Below are 10,910 nucleotides of genomic sequence, written 5' to 3'. Positions count from 1 at the left end.
GGGATGACAGTGGCAGCCAACAGATGGGTCACGTTATCTCCTGTGTGTCAGGGACAAAGCTCATGTTTTCTCTGCTGAAGTAGGCAGTAATGGAGAGGAAATCTGGGTCTGTCTTGTCTTGTGTTCCAGGCAGGGTGGCAGTTCCTGGTTTCTCATGCGAGTACAGTCATCAGCTGTGCCAAACTCCTGCTTGTGCTTGCTAAACAAAGTGTGGCAAGAGTAGCTCTAATCCACTGTTTGTGCTTTACAGGGCAATGAGTAGTAAAAACTACCTCTTGGCAGAAACTGGAGAGGCCATGGAGTAGCATAACTGTATAATTGTTTGGAGCAGTGCTGGCTGCTGATGAATGGAGTGTCTCTTACAGGCTCTGTCCTCACTTCTGTGTCCTGCTGTTTCACCTACCTTGCTAAATTCCCAGTGATGAGCAGCCAGCCCAGTAACTTTCCAGAGGCAGCAGCTGCAGTCCTTCACCTGTGTAGCCTTCCTATGTCAGGCCTAGGGTCATTTTAGCTCTGCAATAAATAAAAAGGAAAAAAAAAATGCACAAAACCAGTCCATTGAACTTAGTTACAGAGTGTAACGGGTCAGGACTGACTTGATGGTGTTCTCCCTAGGCTTATTAATTGACTTATCTTTTGTAAATGCTAACTTTGCTGTTTGTCTGTTTTTTCCTAATTTAGGTATGTTACAATTATTTGTTGTTTGTCATAGATGGATTACGTGGCCTACTGTTACTCTATTATTTCTACTCATGACTCTCTTTGGGTTTATTTTGTTCTGTGATGTTTACATCTTCATTGAAAGGAAGAGTAATCTCATAAAATTGCCTTTCATTTTAAAAGTTTCTATTTGTAATCCTTCTGCAAAGCTGGAATTCTTATTACATTCTACGGACATCTCCAAACCAAATCCTAAGCTGAAAGTTATATATGCTTTCAGAGCAGGACTTGTAAAACTTAACAGTCGAATGCTGCAGTTCCTGACCATTGTCAAGCAGGATTTTCACTTTCATGTGAATGTAACTTAAAATACGTCTTCTTTCAAATCGATAGTTTCTCCTGTTTTCATTTATTTTTTGGCCAGTTTTTATTCTTTCTTTGTTTCACTTTGGCCCACTACATCACCTTTTTAATAATCTATGGGGTTTTTTTGGATAGAAGAACCCAATGATCTATGGAGAAATGTCTGCTTTAGCCACTGCTCCAGGTTAATGATAAAGTAGACCACAGGCTGCTAAACCATATAAAGACTAGGATATTTCTTGGCATGTGTAGAAGTAGAATTTTAGCAGTTTGAGAAACATTAGGTTACCTATGAGAGTTTTCATGCCTTCAGGATTAAGGAATAGCAATACGTGTTTCTTGGGCATTAGCTACCTAAATTCCTACTGTCTCTCTGGATCTGACCTCAGCTGCTTGAAGGTTATGATATCTGTAAAATTCAACCAAAGTCCTTGAGTAGACACTGACGGTGACCCAGAAGACCCTAGGAGGAATGTGTCGGTGTGCCTTTTCACTAAAGAACCTAGCTGAACCCTTACACAGATCATGCTTCTTAGGACAGAACAGCAAGGTGGTCCTGGTTAAGGTCAGGACTGAAAGGGATGAATGAAGCAAAGCTCTACAAGGGGCTGTGCTTCAGGACAGTAGTGGAGTGGCTTTTGCAAGAACATATGGGTTTTCTCTCCTCTGAAAGGAAAAAAGATACACATTCGTATCGGAAAACAGGGTATGAAAACTTCCTTGCAGGAGAAGCACATATGGATCGAAGTGGTACACCAGCTGTCACCAGACCCCAAATGTTTACTAACTGGTATTGCCATTGTCTGTACTCTAAACTGATTCTGTGCCAGTAGCTTAAGCAGCTTTCAGAAGGTATCACTGCATCTTTGAGGAACTGCAGGAGATGCAGGTGTGGAAGTAAGGAGATCACTGAGGCAGTATTCCCTGGCAGCAGCTGAGGGAGGAGGTTGGGCTGGGAGACAGGTTTTGCCAGCAGAACAAGCCAACCCAGTAGTCTTCTGAGTACCGCTCTCCTTGTGTGTGAGAAAGCGAGGCTCTGCCTTCTGACAAAGTTGCATACTATTTACCAGCAGAAACTTTAACAGCAGTTTTCCATCTTTCTCCTGAAAATGGTGAGTCCAGACTGCTGTTATGCTAACAGGGAGTAGAGGCTTTCTGCACCTCTTCGCTGACAGCTACAAAGGGAAAGCTGCTGGAGTAACCAGAACATCTATACAGAATGTTTTCAGGCATAATTTCATACCGTTGCAAATGCAGCTTTTGAGGGAACTGGGGGTTCTCTCAAACCACTAGAATGGGGTTTTGTCATCTCTTCTGCTCCTCGTGCATCTCTTATTTCCACGCACAGTCTATTTTCTGAAAATGTTAAAAATAACTCCAGAAGCTAATATGGAAAGATTAAAATGTACCTCTGAATTTCATCCTACATGTAGTATCTGAATGTCTCCTTCCTTGTTGTTCAATTATTTAAAGACTGTTTAAATTGAATCAGCTAAATAAAGTTAAATTATTTAAGAGTAGCTACTTTGCAAATGGATTCTAAGAGGGAAGTGTGAGTTGGTTTAAGGGAGAAGGGAGACCAACTGAAATTAGATATTGAAATGGTAGGGGTAGTATATACATAGCACTGTTCTCTACTTTTTTTTTTTTAAATAAGCAGAAGCTTAATTCTAATGATAGTTGAATCTAGCTTCAGAATTCTGGCTTTTGCAACTGAAAATTCATTTCAGGAATAACTTAGATTTTGGGACTTAAGTTTCTGTGGCTGTATGATATATCTAGTTGTAGTATGCTGAAATGACTGTAAAAGGAATACTTTTCCCAACTTCACTGAAAATATTTTATTTAGAAGTTAAATATTCTTAATTTCATGTTGACAGTAAAGGCACTGTATTTAGTTGATATGACTATAGGTCATTAAAATAGCAAATTACAGTTGCTTCAGCAGGTTTCCTGCAATGCCGGTAAAAGCTGTGTACCAGGCTTTTCATAGGGGAATATTCGCTGTATATTCCTCTATGATACTGAGATATGACCATGTATTCATGGTCTGTGGGGAAAGAAAAATAGTCTGCCCTACAGAAAATCATACAACTACGAAGCCTGCTGGGAATTCTGTCACGAGTGCACATCTGCTTTTGCATCTTTTTTTCTGCAGTAATGTGCCTAAAGGTGACACATGAGTATCCTGGAGCTAAGCTAAATACAGAAATGCAGGGAAAAGGTCTCCTGCATCAAGGAAAACGGAGGCAGCCAGCTCAGCAAGGATTGTAAAATTTAATATCGTTTCAGAAAGTTCTTCTTCCTTCCTGTCCAGAATGGTTAAATACACACTAAAACTATAATTATTTCAAAATGCGAGGAGCTTTCTCAGCGTTAAAGAGGCAAAAGTGATCCTTCAGAAGACCTCAGATGATGGCAGCGCTGGCTGGAAGGGCGCTTACACGTGTTTTTATTTTAAAGCCTGTGCTGAATTCTCTCTTATGTGGCACTTGGTCTTTTACTTTCATTGTTATTTTAAACTTAGGTGGTACACCATGAACACATATTTTGCTCGGTTGGACTTTTAAAATGTGATTGGTGGGCTTAGACATTGCAACATGCAGTAGGAGTGCCAAAGTCCAGAGGCAAGCTAGAGTAGATATCCTCCTTTGTTTACAATGCGGTTTGAAAAGGGGGTTGTTACTTCAGAGTCGCCAATTGCAACAGCAAGGCAAAGATTCTGATTTCACCTCCCCAGTAGGCTGGGGTCACACTATACATGGCTTTAAGGAAAGCTGTAGTGAAAAACAATGCTTTTGTTCAGAAAGCAGAAGCATGCTCAGAAATCTGCTAAAAAATTAAGTGGCTTAGATGTTTAATTCTTGGGGACTTCATTTTACAGTCCTATACATCCTACATGTATAAAAGGAGAAACAGAGCACTAAAAATCCCTTCTTGTATTTAAGATTAATGCATGAAGACCGTGAAATCTCTACTCTGCATATTATTTATGTAGCTATTTACCCAACTGCGTGCTGTGCAAGAATGGCGTAGACCTTTCGCTACAGCCTAAAGGAAATGAGAGAACCCTAAAGCAAACGGGAAAACTTCCATCACTTGTGGAGTTTTGGAAGCTCTAGGCTGTATGATTTACTAATGGGCAATTAAATTTTAAACACTTCACAGCATGTCTTGTTAATTATTTTCATGGCTATATTTTTATTTAGTATTGGAATGCTGACTCAGCAGTATAACAAAGACAACTAAGGCTCAAAGACCTATCATTTTGCTACTATTTGAAAGTCGTAGCTACTGGAAACTGGGTGATGTACAGAAATTAATGCAGAACGCTGTAAATCACTTGTCTTACCTGGCTTATGTGAGGGTAAGAAATTGTTTAATTTACCTATGCACACTTTCACGTTTGTCGAGACATCCAACCTGGCTTCTGGGCCACTGCTGCAACTCCAGTTGGGCACGCAAAGAACCGTGAACTCTACATGATGTTGCATTCTGTGAATCAACAATACATGTTGGTAAGAATAGAGTAAATCTAAGGGCAAACCTCTGCCTCAGTTCATTATTGGAGTCATTACGCTCTACCTATTTATAGCGCAAAGACAAATCTTCGTCTTTTAGCACAGCTGTTTGTGCCAGGTGAAGCCAGCTGAATGTCCAGGTCATGCTTTCTGGGGGTTATTGCCACCTGATGGAACTTTGTAGGCTGCTTCTAGGAAAATGTCATCTACATTAAAAGTTATTATTAGTCATGAATCGCAACCAAAGCAAAAGGTAGAAACTCTCTCAACATCTCAAACAGGAGTTCCAGGTTTTAGCCTTGCATTATCCAATGTCCTTAGGTTCCATGAGGGAGATGGTGATAATCTTTCACATTTCAGAACCACCTTTTATCATTAGGTCCTGAGGGATGCAAATACCAGGAACTACTTTACTGATTAGAGCACTTTCAATATGTTCTGTATCTTGTGAGAGCAGTGATATTTCCATATCTATTTTGCAAAAGGGTGAACTAAGACAAAGGAGACCAGTAGTGAAAGATCATGTACAAGCCATTAGTATGGCTGAGAGTTGGAGCCTGTGAATTTTGTCCTGCAGTTCTCCACTGCCACTGCTAGGCTGTGTTCCCATGCAGTAAACTGATTGCCCATCCTGTGTGTGCACTTCAGCTTGCCTTCAGCTTCTTGTATTGGATATTATTTTTTTTCTCTTCCTTTAGTAATAGTTTTTTTCTGCTCAGTAATATTAGAGGAAATAACAGCTACTTGAAAAGGGACTTACAGAAGCCATATCAAAGCGTGCAATACACACTTCTGTAGCTTTCCTTCAGTAGAGACTCCTGAAATATTGCCACTCCCTTCTAGGAAATTGTTCAATTGTGTACTGTGTGTAGAAAACAAACAAAATATCAGTTAATACAGCCCACGTAACCTAGCAAATGCATGAGTAGCCTTTGTAGGAAGAAGGCTGTGTTTGCTCTGCTTTAGCTTGCTCATTGCCTCTCCTTATACCTAGTAAAATATTTGCTCAGGGTGATGTAAAACAAAACGGGCTGAGCCTACCTAACAGCTCTGCCAGCGGAAGGAAGATACTGGACTGCGATTCCCACCCTATGGTCTAACCTTATTCCCTGTGCTAGGACTGTTGCCTACTGGACTGCAACAGTAAGCCACATCAGTTTATCAGACTGGAAGAAACGTATTCGCTTCCTGCTGGATTAGTTTGCTCTGAGTTACTGCAGTCAGGTGAACTACAACCAGTGCAGGAGGGGGTAGACACAAGTAGAGAAAAGGGTCTTCTTTCTCAGCTGTAACTCTGGGATTAGAGTAGACATTTCATGTGACAACTTGGTGAAAGCATGGAAAGAATCAAAAATGCATGGCCAAATTAAAAACAAACGTCAGAAAGGAGCTGGCAACGTTAAGAACGTGTTTCCTGTAGTTGTAAAGAATTTCTGGAAACATCAAAAATCCCACCAAGAGACCTTTCTCTAACAAACTGAAGGGGAGTTCACTGTTTTAAAATAAATTGACATTAATCTAAACGGACAGTGTAGTGTTTGAAAACCTGCAGCATTGAAGTTGCTCTGTCTGTATCTTAACGATGCTAACTAGATGTCTTGTATCTGTAGTTTGCCTTTATAAATGCCACGTCACTGTTTATTTCTAAATAACTTCTAGACATGCAAAACCATCTGCATTTCATCCTCTTATGAACATAAATACTATGTGCAACTACAATGCTGTCCTTTTCCTTTCTCTTTATTTATTGGTGGATCATACAGTTGTGATTATCCTAGGAATCCTGATTCCAGTGCAACCAAACAAATTTATGGTTCTCATAATTAGTGATTTGCTATGCGGGATGTCCTAAACATGTGAATGGTTCAATAGGACTCGTGTATCTATAGAATTTGCTTATGGTTCAGTAAGCAAGTTCTCACAACAGTTGAAGTATTTCCCCACTGGGCCTTGCAAATTAGTGTTCTATTTCGAGCATGAAACTGTGAGTATATTCAGATGGCAGGGTACCATCAAGCATCATATGTAGGACTGTGATTTAGAGTTTAGAATAAACCATCTCATCTGAAAAAGTATCTCACTTTGACCCATGTGTAAATATTGTCTCTTAATTTCTTGTAATTATTATTTTTAAGGTAGAAATTAATATTGCGGGTGGAATGTGCCACATGTAAAAGTGGACATGAATGCATGTCAGTTCTGTGTGGTTTTGCTAGTTGCTTTAATGATTTTTTGCTATTTGTGTTTAATTGATTTGTTTCTATTTTGCTTTACGTGCTGTTGAATTCTTCATGTTTCTGAGAAACAGCTATTAAAACAGAAGACAGAAATAGGATTTATTTTCATGCAAATACATTATGATGTCTGATTGATTGACATATGAAATACTGAAGTCCCTTACCAAAGGGAGGTAAGGACTATGTGTTTTCCTCTGCCAAACAAGGCCTCTGATGGTGCTAGTGATTTCCCTGAGTTCCACATGTTAAATAGATAACAAGACTAGGAGTATAAATTCCTATTCCCCTGTTGTATCTAGTAGATAACACTTTCTTCCATGTGAGGTTGCATTTTAATGCAAAGATGCTGCTTACAGGTTTGATTTTTAACTCCACAGCATGAAAAGGCCTAATTTTTTGCTGTTGTGTAATAATTCCTTACTGCCCACAATACCACTTTCATTCACTGTTTTCATGCTCTGTTCTTTCTGATGGTGCACTAAAGCAATTCTTGTTTCAGAAGTGTAGGTGGGAAGTCCACTAATTTGCAGCTGGCTGTTTCTTTTTATTCTCAGATGGTAGGAAGAACAACTGTGCCTCATTGCAGTGCAAGAAACGATAACTTAGCAAGACTAGATAGGTATTCTCCATTAATTGGATATGTGATTAAGCACTGCAGTGAGTGCCACTGCAACACATTCAAAGCTTTTGACACATCCTGTGATGCATTTGAGATGGTAACAGGTGCAAATTATCAATTTTTAGAAACCTCTTCCCAGTAAACTGCACCGGGCTTCAAGAGGAGTACCATACTGCACAGGTGCCGGGCTCAGCAGCGGCAGCTGGCACGTCCCTGTGGTACGCTGTGCGTAAATGAGGCCTTTCAAGTGATGGAAGGCTGAAGTAAGTGATAGAAATTTAAAATCTGTTACTGGAAAATTGGAGGGGATGGGGAAAGAGAAAGTTGCAGCATGAAACGAAACCATGGTTCAAGACCTCTTCTGGGGAAAAAAAAAAAAAGCCCCATCTTCTACCAGTCTCTTGAGAAAGTGTGTGTCCTCTCAGCTTCACTGCTGGTTAGATGCTAAATGTGTCTTAGCTGCTAAAACGTGTTTTTCCATAGGTGCCGACTGCCATATTTAAAGACAAAATCTGGAAGCATTACTGTTGTGTAAGGCATATCCTTCTAGTACCTGAAGGGACCTACAAGGAAGCTGGGGGGGGAACTTTTTACAAGTGCCTGTAGTGACAGGACAAGGGGTAACGGGTTTAAATTGAAAGTGATTTAGATTGGACATCAGGGAGAAATTCTTCACGGAGAGGGTGGTGATGCACTGGAACAGGTTGCCCAGAGAAGCTGTGGATGCCCCATCCCTGGAAGTGTTCAAGGCCAGGCTGGATGAGGCTTTGAGCAGCCTGGTCTAGTGGAAGGTGTCCCTGCCCATGGCAGGGGGGTTGGAACTAGATGGTCTTAAGGTCCCTTCCAACCCTAAACATTCTATGATTCTATGATATCACCTTTATGCTGCAGTCAGGGTGAAAGTCTTCTTACCATGGTTCTTACCAAATTAACATGAATAATGAGAAAATCACTACCATGGACAAGCTACTGTCTAAATCTAGTCAATAATATCACTTTCTCTTTCCTGGTCTCTCTGCCAAAACACTGACTGTGTTAAGATTTTTTCCTACTTGGAATATTTCAGGATATGAATCCCAGGAAGAACTGCAGAAAGGCTTGTATCCTTCCTAATACCCTGAAGTTGGTGTTGCAGTTCTTGAAGGTTTTTAATGATCCTGGTTTTTTGACTGTATGTTGATCTTGGTGATCAGTGGCTTTAAAAATCCATTATTGTGGGAATACTGCTGCACATGTGTTGCTGAATGTAACAGTGCAAAAACCCTTAACAACAGACCAGCACCAAACCTCATCTTGTTTTCTAACGTTTCTGAGGACAAGTAAAGCTCATTCATTTTTCTCTTTTAAGAAATTCAAGTTTCTGAGACTTGCAGAGTTTGTTCTAGCAGGAAACATTCATAATAAAGTAGTCTGTTGGTGGGGCCCCTGCTTTGATACAGATTTTTGACCATCTGTTGCCCAGCGGGCAAGTAAACCAATAAAGGAATAATTGGAATGTTCCTGGCTGAATTCTCAGAGGAGTTCTCAGGAAGTCTCACCTTGCTTTTGACCTGTTTTGTTGGGTTTTATTCAGCAGACTTTTGTCATTTTCTTTTTTATTTCTCCATTGAAAAACGAATCTAACAAGATTATCTTGTTGAAACAAGATACAGGTTTCTTTGCTTATGCTAAATCTTTGTTTAACCCACACAGAATCTTAAATCCAGGGTAGCACTAAGACAAAACAGTTTCTATTTTAAAGACTTTGGGTTAAAAAAAAAGTGGGGTGGGGGGTGGGGGGGCTGTTATCTTGAAAACAACAGCAAGAACAACAGAAAAACAACCCCAAACCACCCAGAAATGAATGCATGTCTCTTGACTATCATCTGTGATAGAATTAAAGCCTGAATGCTTTTTCACAGGGCTTTAGCAGGCCTCTGTCTGCTGAACACACTCACATGTTTAGTCTTTGCTCCTGCCTCAAGCGCTGTGTGAAGCACACAGAGAGCATGGAGTCTTTAATGACACATGGCTTCAAAAAACATGACTGAAACTGTTGAGGCTCTGTGGGAGCACAGGTCCAGCCCACACAAACTTCACGTCAGGCTCAGAGTTTAGCATGTCACAACAAAGAAAGTTTCTCAATGGCCAGTTTGACAGGAGCTGTGTAGCTTAAAGCTGGGATTTGAAAAAGTCTGTTCCCGCAGGATAGAAGTGGGACAGCTTTGCCAGCTGTGTTCCTGGAGAACCCAAGCTCTTCCTGCAGGGAGCATCCTTTCTAAAGGCATGTTGAGTAGCTCTAGAATGGAGTATGTGGCTCACCTGGAGTCCTGCTGCTCTTGTCGCACGCATGCTGCGTCCTTTTTTGGTGGCATGCGATACATGCTTTCATGTAGACAGTTCTGGAAGAATCTGACAGTTCCCTTTGGGTTGATTAACATCTGGTTTTTCTCGTACATAATGTATCCAGGCAGGATTAGCAAGATCTGCTGTCTGGCAGTGGCATGAAAGGGTTTAAATTGAAAGCGGGGAGGTTTAGATTAGACATCAGAAATTCTTCATGGAGGGCGTGGTGAAACACTGGAACAGGCTGCCCAGAGAAGCTGTGGATGCCCCATCCCTGGAAGTGTTCAAGGCCAGGCTGGATGAGGCTTTGAGCAACCTGGTCTAGTGGAAGGTGTCCCTGCCCATGGCAGGGGGGTTGGAACTAGATGGTCTTTAAGGTCCCTTCCAACCCAAACCATTCTGTGGTTCTATAAAAGAATGCTATCACTTTCCACTTAGTTACTATCTTGAGTTGTATTTATCTCTGATACTTTTGTTGATAGGAGATAGTGTTGCACCAAGCACTCGCTCATAATCATGGCAGATGTGGGAGAGACATACTAGTTTCTGTACTTACTCTTTTGTCTGCATTTGGTTCATTTGCAGTGGATTCCGTGTGCTGTTGTGCTGCTCCAGTACAACACCCCCTTGTACTCCGCAGTATCTGTACTGAGCACTTCCTTAAACAGCCCCGGCCCACCCCATATGGATCTTAACTGCTGGTATGGGAATGACTTCATCACTGTCACACAGTTGTAATATTTTTCACTTCATTAAACAGTAACTGTGGGTAAATATTGTCGCTGTAAGCGGTCAAAGCGTTACTGCTTGCTGGCGATTCAGCATGCTCATCAGATATTGTGCCTTTGCGTCTGGTGTGTGTTGCCTTGCATGCTGGTGTGAGCAAGACAGGGACGAACTTCCTGATGAAAGAAAGCGTAGAATATCTGTGTCAGACTTAGAAATTATTAGCATTGGTTGGTTTGGCCCAGAGTTATATCTAGTTTCCCTTCACTTGATGGAGCATCTTTGTATGTTCTTAAGTGACCTGTGGTGCAGGGAGCCTCACTGTCTGTTAATGCTGTCATCATTCATCTTACTGAGTCACAATGGCAATTCAGAAATTGTAAGTGAAGGTCTTTCTTACAAAAAACCTGGAGCCCGTCAGAGAAGTAGAAACACTTCCTGTGCTGGGAATTGTGCTTT

Source organism: Eurypyga helias, unplaced genomic scaffold, assembly GCF_000690775.1.
Source record: "Eurypyga helias isolate BGI_N326 unplaced genomic scaffold, ASM69077v1 scaffold9137, whole genome shotgun sequence".
Taxonomy (NCBI): domain Eukaryota; kingdom Metazoa; phylum Chordata; class Aves; order Eurypygiformes; family Eurypygidae; genus Eurypyga; species Eurypyga helias.
The sequence above is the reverse complement of the archived record's forward strand: the minus strand, read 5'-3'. Positions refer to the sequence as shown.